At 44.9% G+C, this 14,932-nt stretch overlaps 1 protein-coding gene across 16 annotated transcripts in view; it reads left to right on the forward strand.

Annotated features, from left to right (window-relative positions):
• Positions 1 to 14,932, forward strand: part of PITPNM2 (phosphatidylinositol transfer protein membrane associated 2) — a 217,622-nt gene that overhangs the window by 50,005 nt on the left and 152,685 nt on the right. The window contains exon 1 of one of the 16 annotated variants that reach the window (XM_035098040.2): positions 9,968 to 13,639. The exons of 14 other annotated variants lie outside the window; for them this stretch is intronic. The gene's annotated coding sequence lies outside the window, so the exon portion shown is untranslated. Of the gene's footprint in view, positions 1 to 9,967; positions 13,640 to 14,058; positions 14,923 to 14,932 lie in introns of those variants that run through there. One more of the 16 variants, XM_035098043.2, reaches the window with a different exon arrangement.

Genomic DNA, 14,932 nt, shown 5'->3' on the forward strand with positions numbered 1-14,932 from the left:
GAAGGAGCACATTCGCCCAAGACTCATTTACATGGTCCTAAAATTTAGTTTGGTATTGCTTCTGAACAAGCTCATGGTATCTGTGACATGTGGATTGCAGGGGCTGGACTACATGGCACTTGGGATTCCTTCCAACTCTAGAATTCAATGGTTCTATGAAGTGAGAAGGAGTGAAGACTCTCTTAGATGTTAAGCACAAATCAGGACTCCTGGATCAGAAACAGAACAATCCCATTTGGTTACATACTGAAATGAGCCATGCAGCAAGGTTTTTTGAATCCTAGTCAAGCTAAATAGGCAGTCATTACAAGAGCAGGAAAGCACCCAAAATCTCGTTTAGATTCTTGCTCATCTTCATCTAAAAATGAAATTAAGTGAATTTGGCAAAATTGAATATAATAAAGCAGTGAGGGGGCGTCTGCAGAATTCAGCTGCCCTTTTGGCTGTTGCCATTTAAGCCCATTTCTGCTTCTACCACATCCAGTGAACCATCTCCTTCTCCAATCCTCTCATGGCTTGTTTTTGCTACAGTACAGACCACAATTACAAGATGTGCAGAAGATACTTCAGCATAAAAATTAAAATAAGCAGGGCATGTGGATTTATTTTTTTCCACATAAAAACACATTTGTGTGTGTGTCTGCAATTAGTCAAAATGCATTTTCTTTGCATTATTCATTGCCTGTGTTCCAGAAGCAGCCGCAGTATGTCTGTCCACAAGCAGACTGAGGAGATAAGTTCACCTCTTTAAATAAAAAATTTAACGACTAAGCAATGTAATTTGCCTCCCACTGAAGTCAATAGCAAAATTACCATTAGCCATAATGGGGCTAAATTACACTCTAAATATATTTAATGGGTATTAAAGAAACCCATTCTCTATTCCCAGACACTAGGGGAAAGTAACAATATTTTTAAACTTATAATGCAGCATTTATGCATAACAATGTCAACCTTTGGCTCTGTAGGTCAAAACTGCTTTGGAAGTGCTGTGCTGCCTGTTCTCATATTGCCACCCTCCGGACCTCTCATGGACGAGGCAGACAAAGAAGGGCCTCCGATGATGATCGCAGGGTCTGGGTCAGTTCATGTGGGGGGAAGTGGTCCTTGAGGTACTGCGGTCCTGAGCCGTTTAAGGCTTTATGGGTCCAAACCAGCATTTTGAATTGTGCTAGGAAACTAATTGGCAGCCAGTGAAGTCAGGTCAGGATTGGTGTTCTATGCTCAAACCATCTTGCCCTGGTGAGCAGTTTGGCTGCCGAATTCTTCACCAAGTTTAGGATCAGAGTTTTCCTTCTCCTAGATGTGCTATAGTGGTACATCGGTTTTCGAACACCTCCATAGTCGAACGTTTCGGAACTCGAACGCCGAAAACCCAGAAGTAAATGCCTTGGTTTTTTAACGTGCTTCGGAAGTCGAACAGGAAATGTGACTTCCGTTTTGAGGCTTCCACTTTCAATTTTTGGTTTTTTAACGTTTCAGAACTTGAACAGACTTAATTACATTCAAAAACCGAGGTACCACTGTACCTTCACAGGTTGCTGAGCCCCACCTTCCCCTCACTTCCCTCTACGGAAAGTGGGGGAAGGTGCCTTTTGACCATTGGACCCCCCCCTTGGTCTCGTCTGCTCCACCAGCATCTCCAGAACAGGATGCTGGACTAGATGAGCTACTGGCCTGATCCTGCACACTCTTCCTATGTTCTTATGTCAAATATTTTGAGGTAGATCCTTACTCAAGTTTCCTTTTTGTAATATAAAAGATAAGTATGTTCAGACTTTTTCTTTAGAAACAGCAATCACCATAAAGGTTGGTTAAATTATTTCTCCCTGTTGCCACCCCCTCCCCTGTACTTTCAAACCCTTTTAAAATTGTGTTGTGTCCAAATTTCATCCTCAAGCATAGCTGATTTTCCATCAGTTGCCTGGGTAGAACTCCCATGAGGATGTTGGGGTTGTGAGGGCAAAGGAAGCAATAAAAGTCTTTTAATGGGGGGGGGGCAGCAAGAGAAACAATATTGCTTTTTATTTCTGTCTGGTGGTGAGCAGATTGTTTCAGACTAAAGTCTGTATGAGTGGAGATGGTGCACACCTGCCTGCCTCAGTTTTTTCTTTGATTGAAATTTTGTTCTGGCCTGCCCAATTTATGACCCACCAAGCCACTGACAAACTATGGATGGTGTTAGGCTCCCAAGGGCTGAATCAACCAGCTTGTGCTATCCTGACTGGGGGAAATAAAGGCAGATTTTTGTGACTGAGCATACAACAGACACAGCAAAGTGAGTTTGGCTTGATGGATTGCACAAGCTGCCAATTTGTGTTTCAGCTAGTGGTATAGAGGGTAAAGGGACCCCTGACCATTAGGTCCACTCGTGACCGACTGGAGTTGCGGTGCTCATCTCGCGCCATACAGTTTCCGGGTCATGTGGCCAGCATGACTAAGCCGCTTCTGGCAAACCAGAGCAGCACACGGAAACGCCGTTTACCTTCCCGTTGTAGCGGCACCTATTTATCTACTTGCACTTTGACGTGCTTTCAAACTGCTAGGTGGGCAGGAGCAGGGATCGAACAATGGGAGCTCACCCCATCGCGGGGATTCAAACCGCCGACCTTCTGATCGGCAAGCCCTAGGCTCTGTGGTTTAACCCACAGCACCAGAGAGGGTAGCATAGTGGAATAGGTTGGAGCTGTAGCCCCCATCTGCACTGTACATAAAGCAGGATTATACCACTTTAAACAGTCACAGGAATCCTGGGGATTGTGGCATGCAAAGTGTGCTGGGAGTTGTTGAGAGACATCCCACTCTACAATTCTAATCAATCCCTCTTCCTAAGGAACTTTGGAAATTGTGGTTCTATGAGGGGAATAGGGATCTCCTAACAACTCTCACCATCCTTTACAAACTGCACTTCCCAAAATTATTTCCCATGATTGCTTACAGTGGCATGGTGCTACTAAGTGTATACCGTGTTTCTCCTAAAATAAGCCATACCCCGAAAATAAGCCATACCCCTAAAATAAGCCATAGTGATAGGCAGTTTAACCTTGTAGGTTAAACTGTACCATACTTAATAAATAAAAAAAGACATCCCCTGAAAATAAGCCACCATGTGTTTTTTGAGGAAAAATAAATATAAGACAGTGTCTTATTTTTGGAGAAACACAGTAGTGCACCTGGTGCCTTAGAAACCTACTCGTGTGACAGGCCTGGCTCATATGCCATGGTAAGCCAAACTGTGTGTTACTGCAGGGCAGCTACACATCATGGTTAAGGCAGAGAGACCTCACAGTCTCAGCTACCACCATGTTTGTTGCAGGGGGTTGGACTAGATTACCCTTGGGGTACCTTCCAATTCTACTCTTGCCATGGAGGAGCAAAGTGGCCACAAGATTCTCTCTGGCAGTCTGCACAGTCACACTGTTCCAGTAAGCCTTGGTTTATGCTACTGTGCTGTATGAACCAAGCCATATTGCAACTTTTGACCGTGACCCTAATGTTAGCCCTAATGAAACTTGCTTTTTTATTTTAAAGCTATTTGTTTTATTATTATCATCTGCCCTCTTTCCCAGCAGTTTGGGACTGTGGATGTGGTTCTCTCCCACCCCCTGCCCCAGTTTATCTTTGAAACAACCAAGTGAGGTAGGCTTGGCTGAGCTATGTGGGTGGGAGGCCAAGGTCACCCAGGGAGTTCTAGGGCTGAGTGTAAGCGGAAGCTGACATTCTCGGGGTGCTGAATTCTCCACCCAATAAGTTCAAATCCCACACTTGTGGGGTGCTAGCATCATGGTAAGATCAGAGTGAGAATCGTAGGCCTGCTTCATACGCCCCTTAGGGCAGGCAGCTGCCTGTCTCTCTCTTCCGAGGCTTAGTTTCTCTGAGCTAAAGGTCACAATCTGCTTCTGGATTGCAGCCCAAAAAAGGTCTCTCCTTCTTTTGTTTGCAAACTGTGGTTGTTGGCGCTTGTCCAGCGTGATCTCAGTCCCTGCACCTACTCTGTTTCTGTCGCATGTACCAAGGGTTTTTTTTCTGCTGAGTAAAGACATTAGCAACAGAAGGAGGCTGGACTGTTGTCATTGTTTGAGCAGGAAGTACTGCTTCTTGGGTCTAATTCTCTCCCGCTCTGTCAGGGCTTCAGCATTCTGTAATTCATGGCCTGAGGCAAACTACACATCCCGTTAAAGTCATCGGAACAGAGGAAGTTGCCGTATACTGAGTCAGACCATTGTCCACCTCAGTATTGGCTACACTGGCTGGCAGCAGCTCTCCTGTGTGCCATGCAGGGATCTCTCCCAGCCTTCTCTAGAGGTGCCAGAGAAGGAATCTGCATACTCTCCAATATTTTTTCTGATGAAAATAGGGACAACCTAAGGAAAAGTGGGGCATTCTGGGATCAAATCAGAAACTGGCATGGCCTCTGTAAATTTGGGACTGTCCCTGGAATGTAGGGGCAACTTGGAGGGTCTGAATCTGTGACCTGCATTCAAGGCAGATGCCTTACCACTGAGCCACAGCCATTAGAAGAATAGAACTGTAGAGATGGAAGGTTCCCCCCCCAAGGGTCCCCTAGCCCAACCCCCTGCAATGCAGGACCGCTTTTATCAGGGAGGTGGAAGAGTTTTCCCAGGGATGGGGAGCTTTTGGCCCTCCAGATGTTGATGGACTTCAGCTCCCAATATCCCTGACCTTTAGTCATGCTGGCTGGAGCTGATGGGAGTTGAAGTCCAACAGCATCTGAAGGGCTACAAGTTCCTCTGCTCTCCCCTTCATTTATGCCATGGTCCTCACATGGGGCCACTTCCAGACTGTTGCAGTTTTTGGGTGGGATTCAATCACAAACCCACAAATTGGTGGGGATAGAGGGGATCTCAGTGGTAGCTGCTCCCAGACTTTGAAACCCTAGAGAAGCTAGACTGGCTCCCTCCTTGTTGCATAGCTGCCAAGTTATCCCTTTTTTAAAGGGATTTTCCCTTATGCTGAATAGGCTTCCTCGCGAGAAAAGGGAAAACTTGGCAGCTATGTCCTTGTTGTTCTTCTTCCGCTGACAGATGCAGACTTTCTTGTTCTAAAAGGCTTTGGGGAACTGACTGCTTTTAATGAACGGGCTGGTGATGTGGCTGTTTTTATTGTAATTATTAGTATGGTTTTAATAGATTTTATACAGGGTGAGTCCTTTAAAAGAGGCCCCGAGGATACAGAGTACACATGTTCCACGGGGCCTCGTTTAAAGGACTTACCCTGTATATGTATATAGTTTTAATTCCATCAATGTTTAGTTGTTTTTTAAATGATTGCTTTTTCTACGTTTTAGTGGTTTTTATTTTCATCTGTAGGTCGCCCTGAATCCTGTCAGGAAAAAAAGGCAGGGTATAAATAAAAATATATATAATAATAAAATATAAAACATCCACTTAGGTGGGAGTTTTTGTGATAAAGAAAGTGATGGGAACTTGCATTGAAAAGTGTGGGGTAACAATTTCTTAACACTTTGTTGTCTAACTTCGCTGGAAGCAAATCAGGATGAATGCCCAATACACAAACTGTCTGGAAGAGACGCCAGACTGAGCGCGCTCAGGTTTCAGGACCTTTTCAGACACTGAAGGGAATCTGTGTGATGCAGGATCTTTCCCAGCGATGAGCTGACAACAGGAAGCCTTGGGACTGACCAGGCCTAGCAGAAATGTTTTGACCCTCTCCTCCTCTCTTCTGCTGGCTAGCAGAGCCTCTGCTGTGATTCCGTTTCAAGTGGAAACACGGTAGATCCAGCTCAATGCCCTTTGGTCTCTCTTGACTTTAAACTGTAAGCTGCTTGGGGCAGAACTCTTCGTCTTTTTGTGCTTGTACAGCAGAGCACCATGCACGACATTGGCACGTTCTAAAATAACATCTGTAAAATCAATCATTCCTTATTTAAAGAGGGAGGTTTAAAACAACAACAACACCCCGGTAAAATAACCTTCCCATATACATGAATTTTTCATTCTTATGTTCCAATTTTGCTACTCTTTTCCTGTTCCCCCTTTTAATTTTTTTACTTTGTCCTCCCCATCCCTGTTTTTTTTTATTGCGCTAGGAAATTCTTTAATTAAAAGTTTCATTCTCATTCTGGAACAACTTGATATTAATAATGCATATCATATTGAGAGTATGTAATTGCTCATGGTTGTGTATATATTCCTCCTTGAATTTTATATATATTTCCTCCAGAATTTTAGGAATATTACCACTAAAGTCTTGCTCTCTGCTTCAGTGGGTTCGGGTGCAGATGTTATGCTAGCTTTTGGAAAACGCTGACTTGTAACCTTGGGAATGCACATTCCTTCACCTTTCTGAGCCACACATCTCTTCCCTTTTTGCCTTTTCAGTGGCTTTTGATTCAATGCTAATCACACTTAATGCTAACCATGGAAGAGGGACAGGGGCAGGGCCTTAGGGCTGCGTCAATTTGGAGAATAGGCTTGACAGTGATCCCTCCCAAGAAGGACGTAAGGGTGTCGTGACTCTTTCTCTTGAGTTAAGAGTGGGAGGAACTGGGTTGTGTCCAACTAACATTTATTCTGAAGCAGACCTACGGTAAATTATTTATGCCCATTAATGTCAATTTGTCTACTCTTAGTATGAAGTGGCGAATGCGGTGGTCGTGTGGGGTGGTGAGATGGGTGGTTGTGTGAATAGTGGGTTTTATGTTGGTTGGAAGTTTGTATCACGCTGCCTAGTAATTTTCACTGATCTTGAATTAGAGACACATGTTATTATGGTTATTGTGTATTTATATGATTAGATTTACCTTAATGTAAATTATCTGAAATTGTGGTTATTGCATCTCCGTGTATTTTAATTTTTCTTCCCGTAAACCATTTTGAAATTTCTGTGCTGCAAGTAGCCTATAATCGACTTTATGAGGATGACAATCCCTCTGAAAGCCAGTTGCTGAGAATCCCAAGAGCGGGGAGATGCTGTTGTGCTCACTTCCTGCTTTCAGGTGTCTCAGAGGCATCTCATCAGCCACTGGGAGAACATGATCCTGCACTGTGATGGGCCAGTGGCTTGACCCAGCAAGCTCTTCTGATGTTCTTAGTAGTAATAATAATAATAAATATGCTGCTTTGAGATGGGCATTCACAGAGTGGCATTGCAGTGTGTGTGTGTGTGTGTGTGTGTGTGTGTGTGTGTGTGTACGCATGTGTGAAAGGACAGACCTCTCCCAGCCCCCACCTGGTTACAATCCAGTGCAAACCACCATTTGCAGAGATCTGATCTTGCATCTGCAGCAGGGTTTGCTGTGGCCCAGAGGTGGGGTGTGGGGTGGGGAGTTTGGGCTCAGAACCCTGCCTCTGATGAAACTTTAAAACACAGGCCCCATGTTCCAAAATGCCATTTTTAAATTGCCCATGCATGTGAGAGAATTTTGGGGTTCAGAGCTGTCACTCCTGGAGGATGGAGAATATGAATATAGCTGCACTGCCACATCTGATGGAGCTAGAGGGGGAAGACCATCTGTGTGTTGTTGATCTAGTTATATATATTTCCTCCCCCCCCTTCCCCAACCTTTTGTAATTAGCAGCACGTTTGGGCTGAAGATGTTCTGAGCCATGCACAGGCTCTTGAGGATGTTACACCCCCCTGCATCTTGCTAGCCCTAATCTTAGCTGCAGATGGCACAACTCATGCGAACATTCACCCACTCGGGTTTGCAGCTTCTGGAGGAATTGGCAGATCTGAAATCTTTCACACACGTATCCAGCTTGTCATGCTGCTCAGCTTGGGGTACATGCTTGCAGGTGGCACCGTGTCATGCTGGCCTAGGACAATTTTTGCACTGCTAGGCGTTTAATATTTAAGCAGCATGCTGCCATATTGGATAAGCCCTAACCCCCAGCTTTTTCAGAATACTGAGCTAAATTTATTATCGAACAGTTCATTAATTATTTCTGGTTTTTTAATTGTAAAAAAAGGAGGAGGTAAAAAATTACAAATGTTGCATTTACATTGATTGAATTCAAATCCTAATCCAATACGTTTGGTTCAGGTGTCTATACAGTGGTATCTCGGCTTAATTCGTTCTGGAGGTCTGTTTTTAATCTGAAACTGTTCTGAGGTACCACTTTAGCTAATGGGGCCTCCTGCCACTGCCACACGATTTCTGTTCTCCTTCTGAAGCAAAGTTCTTAACCCGAGGTACTATTTATGGGTTAGCGGAATCTGTAACCTGAAGCGTCTGTAACCTGAGGTACCACTGTACCCCAAACTATTATTTTTGTTTCTGTCATCCAGGCAGATCATGGTTAGCTTCACTCCTTCCCTGCCTTCCCCATGAACCCCCAAATGATAGCCGCCAAGGGTGCCAATACCCCAAATTGTGATTAGGTTCAGTTGCATCATCAAAGTGCAGTTAGCCTGTACTGTATTATACAAGGCAGCTGAAAATCATGGTTGCAGAACCTGGTTTCATAGCCACTCACAAAGTATGGTGGTTTGGATGATGGTGGTTCAAACATTATGACAGACCATTGGTTTGGCATCATATCTGAACCATATTAATTGTTTTTCTGGTGTAAACATGCACAGTTCACTAATTCTGCTCACATGTCAAACCAAACCATGAACCATGGTTTATGAAGCTTGACCATGGTTTGGCAAGGCATCCCAACTGACAAACCATTGCTTGTGGTTGCTTCATAACTAAGAATGGACAGATGCATATATCTGGACTGTGCCATTTTTGTACGTGTTTCAGCCTGTTTCTGCATTCAACTACATATTAAATACAGTATATACGGTACTTTAACCCTATTTACTCTTAAAGCACCCATTTCAAAAACTGCATTTTGATACCCTTTTTTGAGCTTAGAATTGTGCTAGAAAATTCAGAAAGCACTAAGGCCACTGGATAACTAAATTCTGACCTGCGCATTAGTCCGGGAAGTACAGGTCAGGTAAATTAATTTTGATATTTGCAAATACCAAATTCTTCAAACACCCCTAGTTTGAAGTGGGATTTGCAAACAGCACTTTGTGATGCATATGGTTTGCTGTGATATTCATGTTGCCCAGTTATCTCTCTCAGCCCTAGTTCCTTGTTGCAAAATGGGAACAAAAATAGGTACCCAGTTGTAACTGAGGACAATTTTATTGCAGCTTTAATTAATGGGGGAAATACAGAATTTCAGCCTGTGTAACTCTCCTCTCCTCTGTGGTGCCTTGACATGGTAAGCTACACTGGCTGAAACTGCTGTTCTCCATGACTCTTCAAAGGCACAGCTGTCAGGGAGGCGGGACTTGCATAGTTGCTGTGAGACTGAAATTTGTGGTTGAAATGGACTTTGTACGTAAAGCACTGCAGTCCTTATGGGGAGTCAAGAGACTGAAGTGATGTAAAGGCTCTCCCCCCCCCTTCTAATCCCAGGGTGTCAAATCAAGAAAAACCAGTCTCCTAGTGGTCTTCTGTTTTGTGTTCCAATTTTGTGTGTGCGCGCGAAGACAGCTCGTTTATTTTATTTAAGGCCTGAGTATGTAGTCAGTTCTTAAAATTAACTGATGGGCTGTTGACTTGTCACCCTGTGAATAAAACCTCATTGCTTTGTAATTTTGCTCGACAGGGTTTCTGTCCTGTTGACAGTGTGCTCATTACAGGGAGAATATAACCCAGATGTTGGGTCCCTGTTCTCTGTTTTGCATGTGCCTTTCTTTCATTTGTTCATTCTCTCTGTCTGTTAATCTGTTTATGGTGCAAATTGCGTGCCCAGCCTCAGAGTCCCCCTTCCCGGCATGCCTAACTGCTGAGTGTAAAATGAATGGATACATCAACTGTCTGGGATTTAAACGGGCACAACTTTATTGATTTCAGACGTAGGAAGCTTTGGCATAGGCCAGTGGTGGCCAAAGTTGGCCCTCCAGCTGTTTTTGGACTACAGTTCCCATCATCCCTGACCATTGGTCCCGTTAGCTAGGGATGATGGGAGTTGTAGTCCAAAACCAGATGAAGGGCCAAATTTGACCACCACTGGCATAGGCATTGGGTGTGTATCCCTCTCAGCCCCCCTACTGGAGGACGGAGCCATGACATGGTTTATTCAGGGGTGGATCCCTCACAAAACGTAGGTTTATGTGGATGGCCCCCAAACGCTGAGGGAAGCTCTGTGGCCCGCTAGCCATATGCACTTGGCTTTATGGACAGAGACTTCCCTCCAGAGCCCTCTAATGCGGTACCCTTTTAATGCCGCCACGGGGAACAGGGGGTGGATGAAAGGCTATAGGATTCCGCCCAAGGCCTAAACCGCCAAAGTTGTGACTAGTGCTACAGAGAAGGCGAAACCTGCAGAGCAGGGGGAATTCCTTCCCGGCTCTGAATACGGTAACCACCAAAAGACCTCAGCAAAGCGCTCCTAGCTGAAAAGGAAAGGGTTAGAGCAGTAATCAAGTACGAATGAAGGGAAGGGAAGGTTGGTTGACGCTCCCAGCCGACTGGATGCTGTGCAGAGTGGTTGGCTGGGCTAAGTAAATGGCCATGCCCTGTCCCCTCCAGGGCCGCTGCGGATTAACTCGTTTGAAGGACAGGTTTGGCAGGAACCCGTGAGCCTCCACGGCAGCTGGAGTGGTGGAAAAAACATTCCTAAAATGGCGCCACACGTCTGGCTAAAAGGGGAGGCGCTGTGTTGGGCCGCAACAGCCACTCACTGGCAAGATGGCATACGCGGCCATTCCCAGCTCTGCTTTTGTTGAACAAATAACAAAACGTTTTATTAATTTTTTGGGGGGGGGCTTTTTATATACTGTCTGTGTCAAGATATGGCCACAGTCAATGAGTAGTATCAAAAAGAACAAAAGAAACTATAAAACATCTACAATATATTTTGAAAAGTTATTTGCCCTCTATGTGTTGGACACCTCTTAAGATATTGTAACCAAAATTTGCATGATAGTTCCCAAGGTCTAGGAGGAGGTTTTCATCTCTCTTTGGGAACTGTTGGACACCATTTTGAGTAGAGATGGCAGGCAGAACTTTTCAAAACTGTCCTAATTTCAGGGGCAGACTGTCCAATTTCTGTCCTGAAGAGAAATGGGAAGTTGCTGCCTCCCTCTCTGCCGTGGAAGGCTTCCTTACCTGGGTCAAGCGGCCCACAGAATGGTGGTGGCAGGTTCTCACGAGATCTCGCTGGATGCCACTGCCACTCCTTTTTTGCTGGCGGCAGAAGTGGCAGGGTGGGTGAGGCATCCATGGGGCACCACCTCTTGTGGTTCCACTGGCCAAGGCAGCTATCTCATCCTTCCTCATGGGCAGGCCAGCCCTGACTCATTTTAATCACTGATTTCAAAATTAATGAAATTAATTTTTGGGTTTTGTAGAATTCGTAGAATTCCTGAGCAATGCTGGGATATTATAAACAAAGGCTTTATAGACAAATGCTGTAGCTTAAAACAGCTTAAATCCCCCTCAGTCATATTAAAACAGCAGCAATAGTTAACAAAGCAGCAGTAACTCAGGGTAAGAGGCAAGTTCCAAAAATCTGCTTTGAAAGGTTTCTTCTTAGCTGTCAACTGAAAAGTGAGGAAAGATGGGGCCAGGTGGGTTTTGCTAGAAAAGCCATTGTAAAGTCTGGTTGCCACAGCAGAAAAGGTCCTACCCTTCCTGTTTAGGGAAGCTTTTAATGATTTCTGTATTTTAATGTTTTGTTGGAAGCCGCCCAGAGTGGCTGGGGGAACCCGGCCAGATGGGCGGGGTATAAATAATAAATTGTTGTTGTTGTTGTTGTTGTTGTTGTTCCTAGGGAGGCTGCCTTATCCCAGGTCAAACTATTTGCCCACCCGGTCGAGCATGGTCTACTCTGATTCAGAGCAGCTCCATGAGGGCATTTGACTATTTTGTTAAGTCAGTACTCCCTGTATCATTTTGAGATTGTGCTCCCTTTTTGGCCAAAGCCTTCCTGTATGCCATCTAAGTTGGTGTTTCTCACAAATTATGATCTTGTTTATTTTTTCCTCCTGTTTTGATGTGTCATTTAGTCGTTGACCAGTTATGATTTTTGGATGCCACCCTGGGAAGGAGTTAAAACTGAAGGGGAGCATATAAAGGTGTTGATTTAGTTGACTGAACCAACCAATAGTCACACAAACACAGGGGATTGTTGTGGTGTTGAATGGGAGTCTGTACACTCTAGATTCTAGAATATGTCACAGAGTCCTCTGAATTAGAACACAGGGTGACCTGCTTATTGAGCATTGATGCTGACTTGTTTGCAGGCAGGATAAATGCTGTTGGTTCAAAACCAGTATGACCTCACACTTCTGGGTGTTTCTGCATCGCTTTCCTCACTGCGAAAAGTCAGATCTTTTAGGGAAGCCGGTTTGTTGCAAAAGACTTCCAAATCATGCATGCAAAATCCTGTTCTGCCACTGCGCCTTGGCCCTTTCCCAAGTGTGCAAGGGTTCTGCAAAAGATGCTTAGGGTTTATTGGCTGAGGAATCAGCATCCATAGGTTTTTCCCGGGGTTAGGAAGTTTGCCCCGCACTGTGGGAGTGCAGGAATTACTGAAACTTCCACAAAGATAAGCTAGGGCTGCAAGGATTAATTGAAGATCACACAGCAATTGCCTTTTCATTAGCTTACTTATTTGGCCTGGAGGAACAAGAATGGCCTGACATCATTGTATGGAAACCTAAAATGCAATTTTGTGTTTCATCTTTGTGATTCAAATGCAGGAGTGTGCAGGCAGTGTGTTTTGTCATGTATAACCATGCAGGCATGAAGTGACCCACCTCAGGCTCCCTGCGGTATATTAGAGGCATGCAGCAGCTTTTATATACTAACACTGCAAGCCACATGCCTGTTCTTCCAGACCAGGCATCCCCAGACTTCGGCCCTCCAGATGTTTTGGACTAAAATTCCCATCTTCCCCGACCACTGAACCTGTTAGCTAGGGATCATGGGAGTTGTAGGCCAAAAAATCTGGAGGGCCGCAGTTTGGGGATGCCTGTTCCAGACCCTTCAAGTGTGCCTCCATTTCCCAGGGACAGTCCTGGATTTACAGAAGCCGTCCCGGTTTCTGATTTTATCCTGGGATGTCCCGTTTTTCCTTAGGAAGTCCCTATTTTAATCGGAGAAATGTTGGAGGAAATAGAGTTATGCGACCCCCCAAGCCAAGGACAACCTCTAGAAGACATTGGAAGGTAGCCCTGGATAGTTTTACTATGATTTATATATGTTGGAAGTTGCCCAGAGTGGCAGGGGCAACCCAGCCGGATAGGCAGGGTATGATAATAATAATAATAATAATAATAATAATAATAATAATAATAATAATAGAATAGGACATTCCTATTTCCATTGGAGAAATGTTGGGCAATATGTTCTTCATTTTTGTGGTTGACTCCTTTGAGAAGGGAGAAGGAAAGCCGTCCTCCACACCTATGCTTAGCATCCTGCCAGCAAGTCTTCCTGCTGTAGCTGCCCCAAAATTCAGTTCTGGGGTTGCAGCTGGGGAAGGCTGGCTGATTCTCTTCATAAGAAGACATAAAGCCACTGGCCTCCCATGGACATGGAGTTGGCCACTGTGAGAATGGGATGTTGGACTCGATGGGCCTTTGGTCTGATGATCTAGCTTTTCTTAAGCTCTGGGAGACGTACTTGTCTGCAGTTCAGTGGGTAAGGAGAAGAGCAAGTGACTCTTAGCTCTGGAAAATCAGATCCGTGCTCTTGGGTAAGCCTTCCCTGTGTCTGAGTGAGGCTGGGCAACAGCTGGATTTTAGCTGTTTTAAGTACTGTATTCTCAAATTTCTGCTCTCCCTGCAATGTGCTTTGGTCCTTCTTTTAAGTTCTGCTGCAGTAGTTCCTTAAGCACACAGGATCCATTTGTGGGTATCACCTTCTTTTTCAGTTTATCCAGTACTACTGGGCTCCACCTTAGTGCACTACCTGTCTGACCATGGGGTGTTAAAAAGGGGGTGGAGCAGGAGCGGTGGGGCTGCCCCTCCTTGACTCTCCAGCAAAATTAGGCTCCCACAGTGGATCAGATATGAGCACCTGTACCAAGAACAAACCTCCAATCTCTTTTTTTTAAAGCACAAAACTTCAGTGTCCTTAGGTTCAGCTGGGTTATGTTTTGCTGTTGCTGATTTTATTTATTTAGTTCTTTTGCTTTAGTACTATGGTTGTTTTGCTCTATTTTTTAACGTTTTCATGCATTTGCTCGTTTTTAGTGGTTTGTAACTTTTTATTATGAACTGCCCAGAGGACGTTGTTAAATGGGAGGTATGCGGATAAATAAAATGAAGCAATACCCACTTTCTTCCACACTATGTCTAATAGTAGTAGAAACATTGCCCTCCCTTTGTCATCTCCCCACCCCCACCATTTGCAAACTAGTAAAAAGTCCCATAGGTGGAAGAAAAGCAAAAGGCGTCCTTTTGTCATGGGCAGTGGTCCAGATTTTTGCACCATTTGGGGCACTGTTCCATCCTTCCAGTCTCTTGTTATTACAGTCCTAGACATTGCCTCTTTTACTGCCTGCCTTTCACTCAGGATTATTCCCCAGCAAAGTGGTGTCTTTGCAAGCCGCCTCAGAGTCTCGCTCTCCAAGGAGTGCCTCTGTGCATTTTCTACAGCTCCCCGCTTCCCCATGGCAACATAGCTTAGTGTTCCCTGCCGAAGAGAGAGAGAGAGAATCCTATTTCCCCGTGTCTTTCCCTGCTTCCCTTCCTCCCTTCCCCTCCCTCCCCCATCCCTTTCTCTTCAACTGGACTTTCCTGTCCACGGACATGGATGTTTTGCTGGGCTTTGTCTGTCACCAGAGTGTGCAGTGATGAGACCGGTGGCCACGGCAGTTCAGCAAGGCTTCTTAGTGAAGGATGGCAGAACGAGGGAACGCTTTGGGAGCCAGGGTGAAAAAGAAACGCGATCAAACACTGCTCTCAGTTTTTCCCCAAAAGGTAATTTGCA

The sequence above is a fragment of the Zootoca vivipara genome, chromosome 17, assembly GCF_963506605.1.
Source record: "Zootoca vivipara chromosome 17, rZooViv1.1, whole genome shotgun sequence".
NCBI classification, from domain to species: Eukaryota; Metazoa; Chordata; class Lepidosauria; order Squamata; family Lacertidae; genus Zootoca; species Zootoca vivipara.